Source organism: Eumetopias jubatus, unplaced genomic scaffold, assembly GCF_037043125.1.
Source record: "Eumetopias jubatus isolate StellerSeaLion01/CBP00866 unplaced genomic scaffold, mEumJub1_p1.0 scaffold_3, whole genome shotgun sequence".
NCBI classification, from domain to species: domain Eukaryota; kingdom Metazoa; phylum Chordata; class Mammalia; order Carnivora; family Otariidae; genus Eumetopias; species Eumetopias jubatus.
The window spans coordinates 29,401,104-29,426,393 of record NW_028274809.1 but is presented as its reverse complement, the minus strand read 5'-3'; the positions used below and the strand labels follow the sequence as shown (position 1 = coordinate 29,426,393).

Below are 25,290 nucleotides of genomic sequence, written 5' to 3'. Positions count from 1 at the left end.
ATGAAAGGTTTCACTGGCTACTTTGTTTGGATATACCATGTCCATAACCCCTTTGCCTCTGACTGGGTCATCCCTCAAACAGTGATATTGTGCTATTTTGGCCTGACTCCATCTTGGGGCACAGATGCTGGTTTCTGGGGATAGTGGCTTCCCTTTTGGGGACCTTGGAAGCCATTAGTTTAATAATTTATTCTAGAACTTTGCTAAGAAATGATGTCAGGAATCAAAACATAATCTGGGGTGACTGGGTGGCACAGTTGATTAAGTGTCTGATTCTTGGTTTCAGTTCAGGTCATGATCTCAGTGTTGTGAGACTGAGCCCCAGGTTGGGCTCCACGCTGAGCATGGGCTCTGCTTGAGACTCTTTCTCCCTCTCCCTCTGGCCCTCCTCTGCTGCTCTCTCTAAAATAAATAATAGATCATCAAAAAAAAGAATAAAAATATCATCTGACCCAGGAGGGGATTTTGGTGCGTTCCCAAATAGATTGTTATAAGAATATCCATGTTACTAAGAAAAAAAGGACTCTTAGCTATGGGTCTACCTCCTGGGTACTCCTAACATTGCTTTATAAATTTAATTAATTTTTAAATAACATATCTCACTCTGTTCTAATGCCTCCTAGATAAGTCTACACTACTTGTTTGTAATTGCCCTGGTTATATGTCTCTCTTTCCAACTTCTACACATTCTTTTAGAAGCTAGGCTTATTGAAGATATCCCCAAGAAAGTCAGGGCAGAATCTTTAGATTCTTTACATGATTTCCTCAGTAGAGTCATTCATCAATATACTGTTAGAGTTTCAGTTTTGAAAGTACCCTACTCCTCTTGGGTTCAGCTTCCCTTTCAGTGATGCAGACCTTACTTCTAAAAGTGTGGTCCTGGGGCTGCCTGGGTGGCTCGGTTAGTTAAGCATCTAACTCTTGATTTCTGCTCAGGTCATGATCTCAGGGTTGTGAGACTGAGCCCTGAGTTGGGCTCCACGTCAGGCTCTGCAGTCAGCGTGGCGTCTGCTTGTCCTTCTCCCTCTGCTCTTCCCCCTGCTCTCTCTCTCAAATAAATAAATAAATAAAATCTTTTAAAAAAATAATAAGTGTGGTCCTTGGCCCAGCAGCACTTACATAGCTGAGGCTTGTTGGAATTGCACATTGGCAAGCCACACCCCAGACCTACTGAATTGCAATATGCATTTTAACAAAATGCCCATGCGATCTGTGTACACACAAAGTTTGAGGAGTATTGTTATAGGCCAAGGGCTCATGTCCTCTCTTTTTTGAACTCGTTATAAATGGCTTCCTAAAGCCTACAGCCATTTCCCTCTGGCCACACCCACCTACCTTGCTCCTATTTATTCTGAGAGCATGGGCTTGTCTCCTGCGGTGGCGCTTCCACTTTGTCAGCTTGGTGCCTTCTTGTTGGTAAGATGTAGATTCAGAGGAACTCATGTTCCCCTTTCACTTCCCCTAACTTCTAAGAGAAGTCTATTTCGTTCCACCTTTCCTTCATTTCCAAGATGCAGAAGCTGAAATATCTCCTCTTTAATCATCTTTTCACATCTGAATAGACAAACGTACATTCAAATACATTTTCATCTCTGCTACTGTACTTGGTCCTCACAGCAGTTCAATGACATAGCTAGTCTTAAAATGTTCAGAGCAGAGCTTATTATTCCCATTTGTCAGATAAGAAAGCTGAGGCTTAGAGGTTCAAGCAACTTTTCTGAAACCATATAGCGAGTAGTGGCAACATCACTGCTGGTATCCAGACTACTTGCTTTTTTTCCACTGCACAATTATATCTCCAAAGTATTGCTCCAAACATCTGAGCAGTGTTGGAGGGAGAGCTACCCATCCTAGCACCACTTACCAAGCACAAACACTCTCTTCCCTGTGGCAAATGCTCTCGGTTATCCAGCCAACTCCTTTTAAAATTTGCTACCAGAAACCTAATGCCTCCATTAGAATATGTTTGACTACCTGCATACATGCTCCTTGTAGTTAGGGGATGGCCAAAGGCACAATTCTGGCAAGTGAGATGTAAATGGAGGTTTCGTGGGCTGTATGAGTTTGCTAGGGCTGCCATAACAATGTGCCATAAACTATGGCTTAAACAACAGAAATGTATTGTCTTACAGCTCAGGAGGCTAGAAGTCTGAAATCAAGGTGTGTGCAAGGTCTGTTCCTTCCAAGCGCTATGAAGGAAAGATCTGCTCCCAGCATCTCTCCTCGACTTGTAGATGAGCGTGCCCCATTCACAAGGTGTTCTCCTGTCTGCACATTTCTGTGTCCAAATTTTGCCTTTTCATATTGGGGTAGGACCCACACCAGTGGCCCCATTTTAACTTTACCTCTGTAAAGATCCCATCTCCAAATAACATCACATTCTGAGGTCCTGGGGGTTAATACTCCAACATATTCTTAGAGGGGTGGGGAGACACAATTCAACCCATAATATGGGAGGAGTATGTGTTTTGGGGGGTGCTTTTGCTTTCCTCACAAAAGAGGACAGCCACGGTGTGATGGCCTCCCACTGTCCTTCCTTTCTGCTTTATATTCTGCCTCCATAGCTGGAGCTACTCAGCCTTATTGGGATTAGGAGAGAAAGACCAAGAGAGCTAAGGAGTTGAACTGACATGAGGAACTGCCTGACTCTTCATGTCTGTTACATGAGGAAAATTATCACCTTTGCTAAAAGTCGTTGCAGTGAGGTTTCCCATGACACATTCCTAATATATTTTGCCATTCTCAAATAACGGGCTTTATAGGATTTTATCAAATTATACAGTAATCCAGAGTAAAAGAACTAGTTATTATCAGGCTATGTTTACAAATGATTTAGATTGAGAAAGGGTTGAAGGAACTGAATAATGAAAGTACCATACCTTGATAGACATTCTGAATACAATGTCTACGAAAAATAAGTAAGTTGGAGGCTGTCCACCAATGTCCTTCAAACTCCCCTTTGTTGCTAGGTCTTGAAGGTGACTGGTATCTTCCATTCCCCAATGTTGTTCTCGACAAGCCAATAAAAAAAGATCCTGCTTGCTCTTCTTAGTATTTATACCAAGGTTCTGTTGTGAGGAAATGAAGTCATGACTTGTTACCCTCAACAGTGGAAATTTTAGTAATTCCCTCCATGTACTTCTTTGACGACTGCACATGAGATCATCTCTACAGTTACAATTTACAGTCTTAAATGCACTTCTGTTCCCTTTCACATGCTGTGCCCTGTAATGATCTCTTTTGGGATTCTTTGGGGAGCCAAAGGAGTCTGACAACAAGTGGCGGTCATGACTCCAGATATTGAAGTAGGAAGGCAAGTGCCAGGGAGAAACAAGCAGTCGCCAATGAGCCAGGCAGGATGTCCTCTGTACAGGACAGGGGCTCAGGTAAGGCAGGAGAGGCATCTCACAAGCAAAATTTAAGGAGGTGCTCACTTTCAGCACTACGCGAAACACAGCCAGCGCCTCTTAATGGTCACCCTGGGCATTTCTCCTGCCTTCAATTAAGAATTATCTTCAACGAACACTCTTATGTTTTATTACTTTCAGTGGAATCGCTATACTCCTAAGAACACATTCACAGAAAAAAAAGAGAGAATCTTTCTCCCTCATATCCAGGCATTTAATTTTTTACAGTGATAATTCAAACGAGCAAGTACCTATGTACTGAAACTCTAAAGATACTGTACATATGCTATCTGTAATACTAAGAAATTCTGCAATGTAGGCACCATCCAGAACCCACTTTGTAGCTGAGACCAAGAGAGATTCAATGACTGGCCCCTGGCCCCACAGAAGACAGGGCCACACTAACAGGGGTCTACCTTGTTCTACTCCCACACCTGCTGCTTGCATCCTGCCCTCCCTTCGGGCCTGAAAAATCCCTGCTTTCTCAGTTATTCTTGTTTTAATTCCCTCAATCACCACAAATTCTACTTCTTCATCTCCAGGTCAGATTTCTCTTACTTAACTAAAAGATATTATTATTGTTTTGCTTTTGCAGTTTCTTTCTCTTTTCCAGCTTAAAAAAAATTCATTGAGTTTGAGAGTAGATCAGTATGTCAAGTTTTCTCAAAACATTCTTTAAAGCCATTTTCTGACTTAAATGTCTAGAGGACAGAGCTAAATGGGGCCACCAGGTAAGAAAGCAGGACGGCTCCACACACTTAGAGGGGACAAGGAGGGAGAAAATGGAAAGGAAAAATCTTATTAGGTTTTGTAGGTCAGGGAAATCCTTTCTAGCCTGGATTTTTAAACCTTCTGAATTTTAATTGAAAGTATTTCTCCAGGGTATTTACTTTAACATGACTGTGCACTCTCAAAAAAATATTCCCTATTCATATTAGAAAAATATTACAAATTCCAGGAAGACAAGATTGCATTAGAAGGAAGAATTTGATGATGTGCCCTTTCTGCTTCGGACAGTAACCGTGAAATTGCTGGCAACTACAAAAGCTGCCAGACTTCTATTGAGCATGTCTGCTGGGAAAATTCTAAAGCTCATGGGTATGATACATGACTGCATGCTCCCACCTAGAAATCACCAATAATTCTTACAAGAAGTGGGCAGTATCCCTTTCAAAATTTATGACCATCTGCACCCAGAAAATGCCCCCAAATTAGAAAGTAAAAGATTAATTGTAACATATCTGGGGTCTATTGTAGAAAGGTATCAAAATTAATGAACAAAACTTGGAGTCATACTGATTTCCAGTTTTGGCCTCAAATGCAAAATATTGTTTATTCTTTGTACAGTTCACACACACACACAGACTCTCTCTCTTTCTCTCTCAAAGATAGAAATTCTCAATTGTTTTCTTATAACAAATGGAAAATCAAGTGATAGCCAAATGTCACTACTCATCTTTCCTTAACTCAAGTATACATCTTTACCCAAACCAGAAATTACTCTATTCTCTTTTTTTCTGCAAATAGACATATTATGACAACTATCATTGTTAGTAGTAATTTAGGTTATAATAATAAGCTTGTTTAAATAGAGCTTTTCGTATTTCTGGCTCAATATATTTTTTAATATTGTATCTTTTCATCTTCATTATGTTCCTATAAAGGAGGTTACTTATTTCTGATTTATAGATGTAAAAATTATGGCACTGAAAAGCAAGATGACAAAATGTGAGGTCAAACAGTCATGAGGAACTGGTCCTTCAACTCGCTTCCCAGATTCAAACTACTTAGCTCTCTTTAAAGACAGAAAACGGAGTATAGTAATATGGAAGAAAGAATTTTCAATGGAAAGAGTGCTTCATCATAAGAATCCATTTCCAAACCAGGGATCTTCTTTCCAAATGCCTTTAAACATAGTACACAAGACTGCGTATTTAAATGGTTTCAAAGCTGACCCACCTGAGTCAGGGAATTTACTGGCCAACATTTTAAGGACGCTGAGTAGAATTCTTATGATGCTATGACTAAGTGACATGCCCTGACTGCTTCATCTACCTCTTACTCACATTTTCTTAGCACTTTGCTTAGGAGGAATCACTTTGGCCCCTCCTTGGAAACATACTTTCCCACAGGACTTCAGAGTTTTTGCCACAACTCTGCTGCAATGTCCCCACTTGACACTGTGCTCCCTGCTCTGGGGTTAGAGGCAAAGTTTCCCTTCCCCAGGACTCCAAGATGGAAGTGGTCTACATGCTAATGAAGGATGTACATTATGTCTGTTGCTCGTTCATCCGTTCCAATTTACTGCCTTGGGTAGAGGTGTCCCTTCTCTCCAGTTTGCTGCTTGATTCATTGGAACCAACTCCCTCCCCACCTCCAACTTTGGTTCTCTTCTGCAAGTCTCAGGGATCTTTGCAGTCACAGGAGGCTCAGAGATAATATATGGGCATGGCCATGACCTCCACTGTCAGCATTTAGAATATGGGATGACTCAGCCCAGCCATGAAATGAGAAGGTGGAGGGGGCTGGAGACTTGAGGGCAGCCATCCACTATGTGCAATGTGGAAGACAGCTAACCACTCACCTTAACAGTGCCTGGGTAGAAGTGGCACAAATCAATTCAACACACAGTCTCTCTGGGTTCTAGTTTTACTTAGGCACATATTCTTTGCTTCAATTTTCACACTGAGACCTAACAATATTTTTGCTAGTAATGACCATGCGCTGGGTACATGTTCCCTGCTTTCACTATTGGACAGTTATTGCTTTCTGGTCTAGCATTCTGAGTTGCCTGCTTTGGTAACCCCACTCTGGTTTTCCTCTGAGCTTCAGGATGGAGTCAATCCTTTCTCAGCTCTAGGAGTGAATCGTGTGCACTAAGCCTGGCCCATCAGCATTTCATATTTCCCTGGCTTATGTGGATGATTCAGGGGTAAACAGCCAATCAAAGCGAATCTCAGGACTTTACCCAAAGTGACCTGAAGAGACTTGTTCTAGCTCTGTTGATCTGAGTATTGGGAGCCTAAGCCACCAAGACACACCATACAGAATCTAAGAAGGAGCCAGCCCAAAGGAAGAAATAAAGCAGAGCCAAAAAAAAATGGCAGCTAGTGGCTTCGTTGAGGACTGAATCTCACTGATCTGAGGCTCTACCTATTCTTACAAATTTAGTAATCAAATCCTTTTATTCGCTTAAGCCCATTTGAGTTGTGTCTTCTGTCACAATTTCAATAAAAAATGCACTAACTGGCACATTATCTCATTTTTTTTCTCACTGCTTATATTTGCATAAACACTGGCTGAGCTAATACATAATATTGTTGTAAACAGCAAATGAGCTAATGCATATAAAGGAAACTTCAAGAGTATAAACAGAAATATGAAAGTATAAAAGATTATTGTTGATCTACCATAACGGTAACCTCCTCTTGCCATTTTCTCTCTTCAATCACAATATTTAAAATCTGATTCCTGTGAAGAAGTTGTACAAACTGATTGATGAAAGAAGTCCTAACTCATTAAAGTTATTTGACTGAATGTTTCTTCCATTCCTTTTGGAACTGAGCTCAGCAAAACATAAAACCAAGTGAACAAGCCTCTCATCCTAAACTCCTGTCGCTCTCTTACTCCCCACTTCATGCACCAAGTCTGTCAAATGCTTCCTTAATGTCTCCGTAGTCCATTCAGCTCTTGCCACATCTATTACCACTACCTTAAGCCAGATCTTCATTATTCCTTGCATGACTTGTTGAAATTAGATTGTGGTGTACATGCCCGAGGAAGGAAACACAGGAGGAGTTTTAGGTTTTGTTGTAGTATCGATTATACATTTGCTGCATGACCACCAAACTTAGTGGTCCAAAACAACAGTAACATTTATTATTTCACACTCTTCCTATGGTGCAATGTTCAAGAATGGCTTAGCTAGATGGTTCTGATTCAGGGTCTCTCATGAGATGTCTGTCAAGATGTTGGCTGGGGCTGCAGTCGTCTGAAGGCATGACTGGGGCTGGAGATTTGCTACCAGTTTGGCTCACTCAGAGTAAGTTAGTGATGGTTGTTGGTAGGGGGAGGCATCTTCCATGCCACATGGTCCTCTCCATAGGGTTGTTGAGTGTCCTCATGACATAGCAGCAGGCTTCCCCTGGAGCAAATGATCCAAGAGAGAACAATAAAGAAGTCACAATTTTATAAGTAAGCCTTGAAATGCACACTTTATCCTTTCCACAATGTTGTCTTGGTTACACAGGTCAGTCCTATCTAATGTGGGAAGAGATGCAACAGGGCATAAAAACCAAGAGGCAGGGATCATGGAGGGAGTTGTCATCCTGCCAGCTGGCTATCACAACTGGGGACAGTGAAGTCTTCAGTCTGGGATGTTCAGGTGTGAACATAAAATATTTATATAGTATCAAGGTGGGTGGAGATAGACAGCAGAGAGGTGAATTTGTGAATTGTAATGCAGAAGAGAGATGTGCCCTGGGTGTCATCAGCACAAAGATGGCAGCTGAAGACATGGGAGTGAATATCACCCAGATGTAATGAGAAAAACACAAAGGACAAAACCACCAATATCTGAGGATGGACAGAGAATGAAGAGGTTTCACAGAAGACTAAGAAAAATTAACTAGAAAGGTGGAAAAAGCCAAAATAGAACAATATCGTCAAAACCAAGTGAGTTTCAAGGAAGGAATATCTCTAACTTCCCAGTGAAATATAGAATTCTATGATCCCATTGACAGTATTTTTTTATTTTATTATGTTATATTAGTCACCATACAATACATCATTAGTTTTTGATGTAGTGTTCCATGATTCATTGTTTGTGTATAATACCCAGTGCTCTATGCAATACATGCCCTCCTTAATACCCATTACCAGGCTAACCCATCCCCCCACCCCCCACCCCTCTAAAACCCTTAGTTTGTTTCTCAGAGTCCATAGTCTCTCATGGTTCATCTCCCCCTCTGATTTCACCCTCTTCATTTTTCCCTTCCTTCTCCTAATGTCCTCCATTCTATTCCTTATGTTCCACAAGTAAGTGAAACCATAGGATACTTGACTTTCTCTGCTTGACTTATTTCACTTAGCATAATCTCCTCCAGTCCCATCCATGTAGATGTAAAAGTTGGGTATTCCTCCTTTCTGATGGCTGAGTAATATTCCATTGTATATATGGACCACATCTTCTTTATCCATTCATCTGTTGAAGTGCATCTCAGCTCCTTCCACAGTTTGGCTATTGTGGACATTGCTGCTATGAACATTGGGGTGCATATGGCCCTTCTTTGCACCCATTGACAGTTTTAATGATATTGGGTTTGCTGAGGGACTGATATACTTGAAATAGAATGGGAAAAATCCAAAAGTCTTTGGAAGTTGATATCTAATAGATTAGTTAAATTTCTTATTGTCTGAATTATCTTATTTCATTTTTGGTGGAGGTGATAAATTTTGTTCATTTTGCTTTACAAGTTGAGTATTTTAGTTTTCTATACATTCTGTCCACATAGTTCCTCATATTCTTTCCTGGTAATTAAAAGAATATTCATCATTATCTGGAATATCAGACTTGGTTATAACCTCTTATATTCTCCTATCTCTTGAGGCAGCAATCATTCCATTCTCTATAATTTCGAGGACTCCAGAATCTCTAGACAACCTCTCTGGTCTATGACATCATGAGATACCATAGTTTGCAAAAATTCTGTCAGGCTTATGGTTTTTGGTTGGTTGGTTGGTGCTCTGCTCATCTATAGTTATCAGAATAAAGCTTTAGGAAACATACCTTTAATAGAAATATGAACTAATCATGAATATATTAGATGTTTTGTTTGTTTATTTTGCCTTTGAAAGCCTTCAGGTTGGATCTGTGTGGCTTAGAGATGTATTTTGTTCTATTTTGTTTAGAACTATTTTAGTCGATCTATGATCTACTTATCCTGCACCTGACCAAATATATCTGCTCTGACCCATTTCATAAATATCTGTTTGCTGTTTACTTTCCAGGGAGAAAAGTGCTTGGTCAGCCAAGGAAAACACTGCAGATGTTAACAAGAGAATCCTGTGTGGCAGCTTAGCAAACTAATTGCGTTTTGACCCTCTTCTCTATATTCTGAAAAATTCAAATTCAGGTCCCTTCAAGTGGAATTGAATCAGGAGAAAATAAACCAAATTTATGTTGATTTATAAATCACATTCTTCCCATGAAAATGAAACCTACAAATAAGATTAAAACTTGCACTCCTGAATACCTTATAAAAGTAATTGCCAGTACTAATGTCCCCAATTTTCTTTTCTCACCATCTCTCATTACAGAAAAAGCACAGGAAACATTTCATTCATATCTGGAATGCAGCCACTTCTGGCTTGGAAAGCAACAAACTTTATTTAAAAGCTACACAATAAAGCATTCCACAATAGTGAATAAAGATAGTCCAAGCCAAAGACAGATACTGCCCAGTGTGCATTTACCTGTAACTTACCTGGAATGCTGTTGGCATGATGAGCCAGCCATCACCTTAGGGAATGCCACTATTTGTGTGTTGAAGTTCATATGTTGAAGTCTTAACTCCCAGTGTCTCTGAATGACTGTATTTAGAGATAGGAGCTTTAAAGAGGTAAAATGAGAGATAAAATGAAGTCACTAGGGTGGAACTTCTTCACCTATGACTGGTATGTCCTTATATATGTCCTTATCAGAAGAGGAGATTAGGACACAGGTACATACAGAGTAAAGACAATGTGCAGACATAGGAAGAAGGTAGCCATCTACAAGCTTAGGAGAGAGGCCTCGGAAGAAAGCAACCTTACTGACACCTCGATCTCAGGCCTCCAGGCTCCAGAACTGCGGGAAAATAAATTTCTGATGTTTAAGCCACCCAGTCTGTGGTGCTTTGTATGGCAGTCCTGGCAGACTGGTCCAGCCACAGGGTTAGGCACGAATGGCGCTGCAGCCTGGATTTATAGGGGATTGCATCTCTGAATCCCAGAAATACAAGCTATCTTAGGCAGTGAGGCTCTCTCTGCTCTTGCCCCCTTCAGCCTACCACCCTCTACTCCTGAGTCTCAGCTCCATTCCCTCTTGGATCTAGTTATTTTTTTAAGCCAGTACAACATATTATTATCTAAACTAGCCCAAATAATAAGCAACTAGAGAGCTACGTTTCTTTCAGCATGTGCATACACACATGCAAACACACTTCCCATGTTAATAACTAATAAATATTCCAGTAAGTGTTCTAATGGCCAACAAGAGGCAGATCCTTAGCAGCCGAGGTACTCTTGTAAATCAGCTACATGGGAGAAATTCCGAGTCCACTTACGTTATTCCCTTTCAGTCATATATTAAGACACAGGGATTTAATATGAATCTGTCAGGTATAGTCAAAAGCTTCTTCCAGACATTTTTCTTTTTTTGGTTTCTTAATTTAATTCAGAATATATATTTGGGAGAATGCCCACAAACATGAATTAAACATAGGAAGTGGAGACCATTAACATGCAAACTAAAATAAGTTCTATAAAACAATTTTTTAATCTGAATCAAATTACCCCAGTTAATGCAGAATATTTATGGAATTTTTGCTCTTTAGGGCAACAGAGTTATCTCTGGACCTCGCAACTTCTCTAGAAGGGAGGTGGCAGAAAGAGGGGGGAGAGGAGCTGCAGTCTATAAATGGAGAGACAGAGGCTGGCTCCACTTCCATTGAATGCAGGGTCTCAGAGTCATGACTGGGCACTCCTATCTCTAAGACAATTTTAAGCATGCACCCCCAAAGTACGTCTTTTGATTCATTTCTTTGTAAGCGATATACTTGTACTACTGCAGTCATACATTAGGTACATTGTAAAGCATACACCAAAAATAAAGATTTGCAAAGGACGAGTTTAAAATTTGTTCTCTTGTCCTGGATCAGCCTGTCTTCTCTCTGCTTTGGAAACCACTGGATTATTGACTGCTGTGTGGGAGCGGGGGTCAGATCCTTGGACTCCCTTCCACACATCTATTTGGTCAACCTGCCTCTCTCCAGTTTAAAAAAAGTAAGTACTTTAGTGTGTACGAAGGAGCGCATGCCATGCACTACTTATACTCAGGGCCACGGAATCATCTCTCTAGAAACTCCCTGCAGATTAACCATTAAACACAAACATAGGGACTTTTTCTTTTCTTTTGACTAGGCAATATCTATCCCCACGGAACCATTGGTCCAAATACTCAAGTTTAACTGGAATTATGCTCTAAGGTATAGACATATGTTGCACTTAACTACCACAGTACAAGAAAATGATAAAGTTATGAGAATGAGCTCAGCGTTAAATGTTTTGGTCTCTGTACCTCCTTGTAAGTGAACATAAACGCGAGGGACAAACTGGGTTAAAAGTCATCTTCCCACGACAGATGGGGAGCAAGCATTTATCTTAAACTCGGTAATTCCTTTTGTTTCACTTCAGTTTATATTTATTTGTTGTAAATTTGAATTAAATTAAAATCAATTCTAAGTGTTTAAAATAGTAAGTATAATATGACCAGGTAGTAGAAAAACATTTGCGTTTACCACTTCTCTCAAAGTAGCTTTACCTGAGCAATCAGTGATTTTGATTTCTGGATTGCAGGATTTAGTTTGGTTTTTCTTTTCTGCTTTGTTTGTTTTGTTTCTGCCTTTACTCTTCTGTATCACTTAAAATATCTTTGTGCTATAGAAATATATATTGCATAAAAACTATAAAGTAATTTTCCTTTAAAAGAAATAAGTCAGATTCACCTCTAAGTGGATGAATGAATAAACCTGAAAAATTGGTTGTGTCCAAAGTTGAAAGGAGACTTTGCAGAGAACACGACTGCAGAAGATCCTGTACTTTGAGAATTAACTGCAAATACCATCCCTATGGAAATAAAAACATGAGGTCCTTCCCCCACCCCCTCATCGGAGATAGGCTGCTCTTTTCTGCATTCAGTGCACTGTTATGTCATAATCAACAGTAGCCCCATTTCCAAGATAACTGTTAGATACTCCCTCAAGCCCTAAAACAGTATTTTTTTTCTTTATATTCAGCTGAATGGTTCATGAAAGCCCCAAATCTTAGAAACCTGGAATTTTAAGATGGATGATATTTCAGAAATCACTTAATAATATAATCCTTATACTTTCCAGCTGAAGAAGTCACAGCCTAGAGAGACCCATCATCTTGCTCAAGATCACCAGTATGCTAGAGGCAGACCCTGGACTGTAACCATGTCCTGGCTACCAGCTCAACAGCAACTCTGGTGACTCTAGGCTTGGCATATTTCTGGTTCTCCTTTCCTTTATCCTGGCTTATTACTTCCATGTATGGCTTTATTATTGTTGCAATATTGTTGTAAGTAGTCTCAAACCATTTGTAGGGAGAGATGGGGGACTAAATATTTATACTATAAAGGTCAGGACAGCTCTCATAACCCCCAATCCAAGTGGTCTTTCCAAAGAAGGTAGCGTGTCAGAAGCTGGGGGCTCACTGTTACTTCATGGTCATTGACAATATCTGTTGTGTCCCCAGGGCCATGAAGACTGGCGGTAGTGGGACAGCATGCTGTGCACACTTACAGGCTTCCTTTCTAACTGGAAAATCCTTGAAGATGAATTTTTAAAATGTTTTTGCAGGTAAAAATAGAGGCAATTCATGTATCTATTCAGTAACTTACTCAATAATCACGAATAAAGTTACCAAAGGTGAGAGTGGAAATTCTTGTGAGGAACCATGATGATTTGGAGCTTTGGAAAATGAAAAATAAGCACCTATTTGGGGGAAGGGGAATTTGTGTAAAGTAGTTTTGTATTGACTTAAGAACTCAGAGATAAAAGCTAAAAAAGAAACACTTGTAAAATGGTCTGAGACAGCAACAGCAGTAGATACAGTAGATGATGCATAGGAGGTAAGAGCGATTCTTTTCTGGGACGTAGGCCTAATCTTCTATTTCTGACATCACTTTACTTTTCCATGAAAATACACCATGATATCAGAAAGACAGGGAGGTAGAAAATGACAAGGTCTTTGACTGACTAGAAAATCAACTACTAAAGTCCAAAAAAATCTATATAACACTTGAGTGGTGGAAGGACAGGAAAAAGAAACTCATTGACTATTTCTGACCCTGAAAACACAATTAATTAGCAATAACACCAAAAGGAACAATAAGTTGAGCTTCCAGGTCTGGTAGGATATGAAATTAACAATGGCTTGTAAAAGTTCAGTTATAGTTCATTTAATTGTCTCATGCTAGGTGACTGACTGCTCATGAATGGTGTCAATAATCTTTTAACCAAGTAAAATCATAAAGAGAAGAAAACCTATTACATTAATATTTTAATACATTTATATTTCTATGATGTCTCTATTCCCACTCTTTGTTTGAAAAGCTCTAAGATTGTGGATTGTATATCATCGGTAAACCATTCATATCCTGATAGGGAATGGCAGCCATCTTTTGAACAATGTGCCTTTAACTTGCTGATCTTAAATCAAGGCTGTCAATCATTGTTGGAACAGGACAGGGTGAATTTGAGGCAGTGAACACATATCCATTAAATTCAAGTCAAGGAATCTGAGATGTTTTAAATAAAGCTTATACATAATACAAACCCTTCCCTGGTCAAACACAGGAAGAAAGCTCTTAATTATTCATTTCATTGTAGTGTACATGGGGGAGTGATTACATACCATGGGAATCAGATGTAAAGAAATGCCAAATTGCAAAGTAAAACATTCTAAATGTAAGAATTATATTGAAGAGTAGCCTGGTACCAGTTTTATTTTCTAGATCAATATAAAGAAATATTCATCATCTAGTTTGAAAAAATAAAGACCTAATATATAAATGTGTATTGATTTCATCTCAATAATAAGATCAACAGTAAAAATAATAGATAGTTGTCACACAAAAATTAAAGGTTTTACATTCTGTTTATGTTTATAATAATAATAATAGAATCTCAAGGTGTAGCAATGAAAAATTATCTTATTTTAAAGCAATTATGTGGGAGGCAGCTAATAAAATTACATTGACATTATATATACTTGTCTTTCCACAAGAACCACAGCAATCAAATCAAATTAAATTTAGAAGAATGCACTAAAATACTCACTATTCAAAGGTGATCAACAGATCTTCCTTAAGCTTCTAGCTGTGATAATTAGGAGGGTAATGTTTGATTTGCCCATAAAACTCATTATTTCTTATCCTATTTCTGAGATTCATTTATCTCACTTACCTGTGACCTGTTTAGTATGGATCTGGGTCACTTTTAAATTGAAGAGTATGCATTTTAGGGTAATGAGAAGTCCACAAAAGGACTGTGGATATAAATAAAATGCAGGCATTCCCTAAACTACAAATATCCAACTTATGAATACACATACATAAGAGCAGAGCCCTGGCGAATGAAAAATAGAACCAGTCTTGCCAATCCCAATGCCTACAGGATCATGTAGGTGACATCAATGAATACAACCACTCTCTAAATGAAGTCAGCCACTACCCAGGCCACCAAATTATTGCCACATGGGAATAAGGAGCAGCAAATCCACATTTTTATTAAAAACCTCTGAATATTTGAATCTTGAACACACCAATTCAAAATTCTTAAAAAATACTGTGTAAGCCACACAGAAGGCTTCTGTAAGTTACCATGAACCTTCTTCAAATGGAAAACTTGGAATATTCAAGAGGAATAATTCTCCAGATCATCTTTATTCAGAATGTGAAATCTAGTCTGTTTCACTTCTAAACATGTTTCCAGAATGTAAAAGAGCTAATCTATGATTGGAAAATAAGGGAACTGTGTTAACATAAATGACACGTTGGTTCACACAGAGTTTTCTGCCAGCACATTAATGCTTTGTGTCATATAGCAAAATGGCAGCTGGAACCAAAGCACATTAGCCTAGCTCAATGCAGCAAGTCACAGAGGAATGCAGCATTGTTGTGTCCCGTTCTGTCTGAGAAGTGATGATTTACAGTTTTCCCCAATCTTTTCGTATCTGGGCCTTGTCTCCATCCTTTAACACCTCTTTTATCAAGCTCCTGCATTTTCAAGTCTTATATATAATACCATAAGATATATTTATTAAGAAATCGGCATGGCTTTGATTTTTAAAAATACCAGTATTTAATTGAAATGATTTTTTTTATTGATACTCTGTTTACAATGTTGTCTGTGTTAGTTGGTCCTCAATATTATTTTTCCCAAAAGTGCTGCTGTTTTTGGTAGGGCCTTTTGCAGAACACAAGGGGTTTTTGTTTGTTTGTTTGTTTGTTTTTTCAGAAATACGCATATCATGTTATAGCAGAAGTGTTACCACATGTTGAGATATGGATGCAGGAATTCAAGTTAGATCTGTTCACCAATTAATTAGTATCATTAAACCAGCCCTTCAATATATGATTCACTTTTGGCTAAGCCCTCTGGACTTAGTTCATGCTGCTATAACAATGATAGCAGATCTGGTATCTGGTGAGAGCTTGCTTCCTGGTTTGTAGATAGCTGCCTTCTTACTGTATCCTCACGTGACGGGGAGGGGCAGGGAGGGAGAAAGACACGGCAGAGGGGAGATCTGGTTTCTTCTTCCCTTTATAAGGGCACTAATCCCCTTGTGGGAGCTCTAGCCCCATGCCACTTCATCCAAACCTAATTACCTCCCATAGGCCCCATCTCCAAATACCATCACATTGTAGGGGTTAGGGCTTCAATGTATGAATTTTGAGGGGATACAAACATTCAGCCGATTGCATCTTTCCATATATTATTTATTTTAATTTTCTTAACAACCTTACCCACTCAGCAGCTATATACTACCTAGAAATGGTGCCAAACAGCCTGCTAGGCTACATGGACTTGGTGAACAAAACAGATCTGCCCTTACTCTCATAGAACTAAGCTCCCTTAGGTATATACAGGTAGATGTAATGCTGCCTATTATAAATGCTTACCTGCCTGGACAAAAATGCTGTCTATGTCAAGGAAGCACTCCAGGCCCCAGAGGCTAAGCAAATGAGAAAGAGCCTCCCATCACTGTGTTCCTTGCCATTGCCCTTGGGAGGGAGGAGGTGGGTTCATCCATACCACATACCTGCCAACACCCCGCTCCCCTGGCCCTACCACCTCTGAAGGTTGCCATAAGCTCCTGGGGACTCTTTGTGGCTGACTTCCTTTTATCTCCAAACTCTCAGCTGTGTAGCCCTACCCTCTGACCTCAGAGCTGGTTGTTGGGATTTTGTCTGTCTGGAACTTGAACCTCAGCTTTCCCTGTAATTTTTGAGCTTTAATTGTTCCTCTGTTCATGATTCTCAGCTTTTGATCTTGCCTGAGGCAGGCATCCCCTACTCCTTCTCAGCCCTGCAGAACCAATGCCTACATTTGGCCAATGCTGGCTCCCTGCAAAGGGGGTGTTTGCACATTGGGCTCTCTGCTTGCCAAGTCTGGGAATCCTGCAAAGGCATTCCTCAGTCTTGCATAGGTCTGCCCGGCCAGGCTCTGCAACAATTGTGCCATGGAACTAAGGTGTCTACCAGGTGGGTCTTTAAACCACACTCAATATATAAGCTACAAATCCTGTGCCTCAAAGGGTGTGGCTTGGAAGGGAGAAGTGGATGGGGCTTTTGAGCAGTGGGTTACCTCACAGAAAACAACAGAAGGCAAGGAACCAACTTTCCTCAGGAGGCAGCAGAGAGTACAAAGGAAGGAAAAATGTTGGTGATTAAAGAGAGGGATAGAGAGAGGGGTTTAATTGCACTGAGAGGGAGTTTGTGAAGGACCTTGGAGACAGAGAGAAGAACTTGGACCCATTAAGGTAAGCAATAGGGAATTCTTGATCGGAGAGATAACATGGTGGTTTCTGAACTTAAAGACAGCTGCATTCCAGTTGGCTTTAGAATGGGTTAGGCTAGGGAGCGATGAAAATTAGAATTATCTAAGAGTTGTTGCTATCTATCTATCTACCTACCTACCTTTCACTTATCACCTACCTATCACCTACTTACCACCTATCTATCTATCATCTATCTATCTATCTATCTATCTATCTATCTATCTATCTATCTATCTATGGCAAAGAGAACCCAAACAACCAGGGGAGTTTGAGAATTAGAAGGAGGCACAAACTCAAGGAACATTGTAGGAGTTTATCCATCCAGATCATCACTCCATCTTCCAAATGGAGACCTCAATCTAATGAAGTACCCACCATTATTGCTGTTTTTGAAGACCTTCAGAGAGGAGAGTCACACAACCAAAAGAATTTCCATAATATATGAGACCTTAGGGCCCTTCCGTTCACAGTGCCACTGACCAAAGTAACCCAGGATTCTCTGAGAGTACCTACTTCTCTTGGAGTCCAGATGTGGGGTCAGAGGACCACCAAGTACCTATACGTACACATAAGGTCTCAGGCTGTCAAGGCACTGAACATAGAATATGTCAGAATGCAGGGCGCCTGGGTGGCTCAGTGAGCTAAGCTTCTGACTCAGTTTTGGCTTAGGTCATGATATTGGGGTCATGACGTCAAGCCCCACATCTGGCTCTATACTCAAAGCAGAGTCTGCTTGAGATTCTCTCCCTCCCCCCTCTGCCCCTCCCCCTGCTCATGCTTGCTTCTAACTATATTGTAAATTCCCTGGGGGCATAAACTTGCTGTACTCATTTTCTGACATAATCCTGTAGTACCCACTGCTATTTCTTGACACACAGTGGACATTCTCTAAATGCCCTCACCATCAGATCAAGTTGTTAAGTCAGAAGATAAGTCAGTGGTTTATAGTCAGGTCTAAATCTTTTCTGACTGGAGAAGAAAAGAAATGGGCAGGTATTTTAGCTTTAAAATGGCATGGGAAATTTGTTTTTTTCTCTGTAGCAATTGAAGGAGATGATATTGGATTTACCATGTAGCAGGAATCGTGGAAGTGCAATACAAAACCCAGATGACAGTATGAAATGTATTTTGTGTGTATTCACAAAATTTCACAGAATCAATCACCATCCCTTTGACCGAGTTAATATGAACTCCAGTGGCAGTAACCCATGGACCTCTAATAGAATTCACTGTTGGGAAATAGTAACAGTTCCCATGGAGGCATTACCTTCGCGGCCGACTGTGATCTATGGATGACAGCCTCCCAGAAAACACATTGACACAATGGGCTGTAATGGCTCAGATGGGGCCTTTATGTGATATCGGGCCAGTGATCTGCAGACAATGTCTCGCCGGGAGGTTTCTCAATTGCCTTCTCCAAAGCTTTCCCTCATGCTTTCAGGGCCTGTCCAGGTACTTTCCTGAGCTCCGGGATGTCTGCCTGTGCTCTAAGACTATCGAAGCTTGCCCTAAGGCATCTACATTTCACTAATGAGCTGCTGCAAAGCCAATGAGAAAATGAAGAATAGCTATAGTTGGAAGATTTTCTCCAATTTACAATGATGTAGGTATAGATGTGTGTCCTTATAAAGTGTAATTAAGCTCCTGCAGTCAGATTTGGACCTTATTTCTTATCAAGCCCTGTTAACCAGTTTGAAAACTGCTTTGTCCACACGAAAGGGACCCTGTTACCCCTGTGCCAGTCGGCCACTCAACAAATGATTGGTAAATGTGCTAATTGTGCAAGGCATTTTTGTAGATATAGGATAATAATTGACTTCTGCCCTCAAGGAGCTTCTGATTGAGTTAGAAGAGGTGAAACTGACCCTTGTGAACTCATGTGTATTTATGGCTAAATTGCTAGGTTGGTGTAGTCTGTGCTCTAGACTGTTTGATAATTACCCATTCAAAGCTGTCTAATAAACACCTGTACTTCACTCGTCATTACAACTGACACCGAGCAATAACTCAGATAGTACACAGCAGGAGAAAGAGTGGATTTATCAGCAGATGCTGAAAAAACCTGAACCTTACATTCTTAGAGTAAATTAAGGGCATATGAGAAAGAGGACTGGGGAGAAAAGAAGAGAGAGAGAATTACTAACATTTATAAATACCAAGTATGGCCCCAGACACTTCACAAGTTGCTACATTTTCCCTTAACAAGGGCTCTATAAAGTAAAGATCAATGTCATCATTTTACACATAAAGAAATAGCGTGTCGGAAAGATTACCTGTCTTGCCCCAGGCCACACAACCAAAAAATGAGTGACCCAGGACTCAAACCCAGATCTGTCTGCTCCAAAGCTCCCACACTTTCTGTTGTCACTGTCCCTTTCATACCTTCTATCATCTTTTTTTATTATGTTATGTTAATCACCATACATTACATCATTAGTTTTTGATGTAGTGTTCCATGATTCATTGTTTGCGTATAACACCCAGTGCTCCATTCAGTATGTGCCCTCTTTAATACCCATCACCAGGTTAACCTATCCCCCCACCCCCTCCCCTCTAGAACCCTCCGTTTGTTTCTAAGAATCCACAGTCTTTAATGGTTCATCTCCCCCTCTGATATCCCCCCCTTCATTTTTCCCTACCTGCTATCTTCCTCTTTTTTTTTTTTAACATATGATGTATTATTTGTTTCAGAGGTACAGGTCTGGGATTCATCAGTCTTACACAATTCACAGCACTCACCATAGCACATACCCTCCCCAAGGTCTATCACCCAGCCACCCCATCCTTCCCACCCCCCACCACTCCAGCAACCCTCAGTTTGCTTCCTGAGATTAAGAATTCCTCATATCAGTGAGGTCATATGATACATGTCTTTCTCTGATTGATCTATTTCGCTTAGCATAATACCCTCCAGTTCCATCCACGTCATTGCAAATGGCAAGATCTCATTCCTTTTGATGGCTGCATAATATTCCAGTGTATATATATACCACATCTTCTTTATCCATTCATCTGTCGATGGACATCTTGGCTCTTTCCACAGTTTGGCTATTGTGGGCATTGCTGCTATAAACATCAGGGTGCACGTACCCCTTCGGATCCCTACATTTGTATCTTTGGGGTAAATACACAGTAGTGCAATTGCTGGGTCATAAGGTAGCTCTATTTTCAACTTTTTAAGGAACCTCCATACTGTTTTCCAGAGTGGTCGCACCAGCTTGCATTCCCACCAACAGTGTAGGAGGGTTCCCCTTTCTCCGCATCCTTGCCAACATCTGTCGTTTCCTGACTTGTTAATTTTAGCCATTCTGACTGGTGTGAGGTGGTGTCTCATTGAGGTTTTGATTTGGATTTCCCTGATGCCAAGGGATGTTGAGCACTTTTTCATGTGTCTGTTGGCCATTTGGATGTCTTCTTTGGAAAAATGTCTGTTCATGTCTTCTGCCCGTTTCTTGATTGGATTATGTGTTCTTTGGGTGTTGAGTTTAAGAAGTTCTTTATAGATTTTGGATACTAGCCCTTTATCTGATATGGCATTTGCAAATATTTTCTCCCATTCTGTTGGTTGTCTTTTGCTTTTGTGGACTGTTTCTTTTGCTGTGCAAAAGCTTTTTATCTTGATGAAGTCCCAATAGTTCATTTTTGCCTTTGCTTCCCTTGCCTTTGGCGATGTTTCTAGGAAGAAGTTGCTGCGGCCAAGGTCGAAGAGGTTGCTGCCTGTGTTCTCCTTTAGGATTTGGATGGACTCCTGTCTCACATTTAGGTCTTTCAACCATTTTGTGTCTATTTCTGTGTGTGGTGTAAGGAAATGGTCCACTTTCATTTTTGTGCATGTGGCTGTCCAATTTTCCCAACACCATTTGTTGGAGACTGTCTTTTTTCCATTGGACATTCTTTCCTGTTCTGTCGAAGATCAGTTGACCATAGAGTTGAGGGCCCATTTCTGGGCTCTCTATTCTGTTCCATTGATCTATGTGTCTGTTTTTGTGCCAGGACCATACTGTCTTGATGATGACAGCTTTGTAGTAGAGCTTGAAGTCTGGAATTGTGATGCCACCAGCTTTCCTTTTCTTTTTCAACATTCCTCTGGCTATTTAGGGTCTTTTCTGGTTCCATACAAATTTCAGGATTATTTGTTCCATTTCTTTGAAAAAAGTGGATGGTATTTTGATAGGGATTGCATTGAATGTGTAGATTGCTCTAGGTAGCATTGACATCCTCGCAATATTTGTTCTTCCAATCCATGAGCATGGAACATTTTTCCATTTCTTTGTGTCTTCCTCAATTTCTTTCATGAGTATTTTATAGTTTTCTGAGTACAGATCCTTTGCCTCTTTCGTTAGATTTATTCCTAGGAATCTTACGGTTTTGGGTGCAATTGTAAATGGGATCGACTCTTTAATTTCTCTCTCTTCTGTCTTGTTGTTGGTGTATAGGAATGCCACTGATTTCTGTGCATTGATTTTATATCCTGCCACTTGACTGAATTCCTGTATGAGTTCTAGCAGTTTTGGGTGGAGTCTTTTGGGTTTTCCACATACAGTATCATATCATCTGCAAAGAGTGGGAGTTTGACTTCTTTGACGATTCGAATGCCTTTTATTTCTTTTTGTTGTCTGATTGCTGAGGCTAGGACTTCTAGTACTATGTTGAAAAACAGTGGTGATAGTGGACACCCCTGCTGTGTCCCTGACCTTAGGGGGAAAGCTCTCAGTTTTTCCCCATTGAGAATGATATTCGCTGTGGGTTTTTCATAGATGGCTTTTATAATATTGAGGTATGTACCCTCTATCCCTATACTCTGAAGAGTTTTGATCAAGAAAGGATGCTGTACTTTGTCAAATGCTTTTTCTGTATCTATTGAGAGGATCATATGGTTCTTGTTCTTTCTTTTATTAATGTATTGTATCACATTGATTGATTTACAAATGTTGAGCCAAGCTTGCAGCCCAGGGATAAATCCCACTTGGTCGTGGTGAATAATCATTTTAATGTACTGTTGGATCCTATTGGCTAGTATTTTGGTGAGAATTTTTGCATCCATGTCCATCAAGGGTATTGGTCTGTAATTCTCCTTTTTGATGGGGTCTTTGTCTGGTTTGGGGATCAAGGTAATGGTGACCTCATAAAACGAGTTTGGAAGTTTTCCTTCCATTTCTATTTTTTGGAACAGTTTCAGAAGAATAGGTATTAATTCTTCTTTAAATGTTAGGTAGAATTCCCCGGGGAAGCCATCTGGCCCTGGGTTCTTGTTTGTTGGGACATTTTTTGATTACTGCTTCAATTTCCTTAGTGGTTATGGGTCTGTTCATGTTTTCTATTTCTTCCTGGTTCAGTTTTGGTAGTTTATACATCTCTAGGAATGCATCCATTTCTTCCAGATTATCTAATTTGCTGGCATATAGTTGCTCATAATATGTTCTTATAGTTGTTTGTATTTCTTTGGTGTTGGTTGTGAACTCTCCTCTTTCATTCATGATTTTATTTATTTGGGTCCTTTCTCTTTTCTTTTTGATAAGTCTGGCCAGGGGGTTATCAATCTTGTTAATTCTTTCAAAGAACCAGCTCCTAGTTTCGTTGATCTGTTCTACTGTTCTTTTGGTTTCTAGTTCATTGATTTCTGCTCTGATCTTTATTATTTCTCTTCTCCTGCTGGGTTTAGGCTTTATTTGCTGTTCTTTCTCCAGCTCCTTTAGGTGTAGGGTTAGGTTGTGTATTTGAGACCTTTCTTGTTTCTTGAGAAAGTCTTGTATTGCTATATACTTTCATCTTAGGACTGCCTTTGCTGCATCTCAAAGATTTTGAACAGCTGTGTTTTCATTTTCATTGTTTCCATGAATATTTTTAATTCTTCTTTAATTTCCTGGTTGATCCATTCATTCTTTAGTAGGATGCTCTTTAGCCTCCATGTAGTTGAGTTCTTTCTGACTTTCCTCTTGTGATTGAGTTCTAGTTTCAAAGCATTGTGGTCTGAAAATATGCAGGGAATGATCCCAATCTTTTGGTACTGGTTGAGACCTGATTTGTGACCTAGGATGTGATCTATTCTGGAGAATGTTCTGTGGGCACTAGAGGAGAATGTGTATTCTGTTGCTTTGGGATGGAATGTTCTGTATATATCTGTGAAGTCCATTTGGTCCAATGTGTCATTTAGAGTCTTTATTTCCTTGTTGATCTTTTGCTTAGATGATCTGTCCATTTCAGTGAGGGAGGTGTTAAAGTCCCCCACTATGATTGTATTGTTGTCAATGTGTTTCTTTGCTTTTGTTATTAATTGCCTTATATAATCGGCTGCTCCCATGTTAAAGGCATAGATATTTACAATTGTTAGATCTTCTTGGTGGATAGACCCTTTAAGTAGGATAGAGTGTCCTTCCTCATCTCTTACTATAGTCTGGTTTAAAATCTAATTTGTCTGATATAAGGATTGCCACCCCAGCTTTCTTTTGGTATCCATTTGCATGGTAAATTGTTTTCCACCCCCTCACTTTCAATCTGGAGGTGTCTTTGGGTCTAAAATGAGTCTCTTGCAGACAGCATATTGATGGATCTTGTTTTTTTTTATCCAATCTGATAGCCTGTGTCTTTTGATTGGGGCCTTTAGCCAATTTACATTCAGGGTAACTATTGAAAGATATAAATTTAGTGCCATTGTATTGCCTGTAAGGTGACTGTTACTGTATATTGTCTCTATTCCTTTCTGGTCTATGTTACTTTTAGGCTCTCTCTTTGCTTAGAGGACCCCTTTCAATATTTCTTATAGGGCTGGTTTTGTGTTTGCAAATTCCTTTGGTTTTTGTTTGTCCTGGAAGCTTTTTATGTCTCCTTCTATTTTCAATGACAGCCTAGCTGAATATAGTATTCTTGGCTGCATATTTTTCTCATTTAGTGCTCTGAATATATCATGCCAGTCCTTTCTGGCCTGCCAGGTCTCTGTAGATAGGTCTGTTGCCAATCTAATGTTTCTACCATTGTAGGTTACAGATCTCTTATCCCGAGATGCTTTCAGGATTTTCTCCTTGTCTCTGAGACTCATAAGTTTTACTATTAGATGTTGGGGTGTTGACCTATTTTTATTGATTTTGGGGGGGTTCTCTGCACCTCCTGGATTTTGATGCCTGTTTCCCTCCCCAAATTAGGGAAGTTCTCTGCTATAATTTGCTCCAATATACCTTCTGCCCCTCTCTCTTTCTTCTTCTTCTGGGATCCCAGTTCTCATATTATTTCATCTTATGGTATCATTTATCTCTCAAATTCTGCCCTTGTGATCCAGTAGTTGTTTATCTCTCTTTTTCTCAGCTTCTTTATTTTCCATCATTTGGTCTTCTATATCACTAACTCTCTCTTCTGCCTCATTTATCCTAGCAGTTAGAGCCTCCATTTTTGATTGCACCTCATTAATAGCCCTTTTGATTTTGACTTGGTTAGATTTTAGTTCTTTTGTTTCTCCAGAAATGGTTTCTCTAATATCTTCCATGCTCTTTTCAAGCCCAGCTAGTATCTTTAAAATTGTCATTCTGAACTCCAGTTCTGACATCTTACTAATGTCTTTATTGATTAGGTCCCTGACAGTCAGTACTGCCTCTTATTCTTTTTTTGATGTGATTTATTCCATCTTGTCATTTTGTCCAGAGGAGAATAAATGAATGAGAGAACAAAATGCTAACGGGGTAACAACGACCCCAGAAAAATATATACTAAACAAATCAGTTGAGACCTGAAAGCAGGGGGAAAGAAAGGGAAAGAAAGAAAAAAGAAGAAAAAAAAAGAAAAAGATAAAACAAAGAAACAAAAAAAAACAGAATATGATCAAATATTATCAGGCTGGTGAATAGATCAGTGCCATACACTAGATTTTGGGCGTACTTTGGTCTGTTAGAAGAAAGTGTCTCCCAAAATTTTAAAGACAGAAAAACTTATATATGTACAAAAATAAGGGTAAATATGATGTAAAGATGAAAATTATAAAAGACTTTATAAAAGGAATTGATAAGATAAGAAGTTAGTTGAAAAAAGAAAGACAAGGATTTAAAAAAAA

General features: G+C 39.7%; 1 long non-coding RNA gene across 1 annotated transcript in view; it reads right to left on the bottom strand.

Moving 5' to 3' along the window:
- Positions 1-6,767: 6,767 nt before the first annotated feature.
- LOC114216018 (uncharacterized) overlaps positions 6,768-25,290 on the bottom strand; it is a 48,505-nt gene continuing 29,982 nt past the window's right edge. The window contains exons 4-5 of the long non-coding RNA XR_003610667.2: positions 9,893-10,017; positions 6,768-7,551 (exon numbers count right to left, since the gene is read on the bottom strand). This is a non-coding gene — a long non-coding RNA (uncharacterized LOC114216018). The remainder of the gene's footprint in view (positions 7,552-9,892; positions 10,018-25,290) is intronic.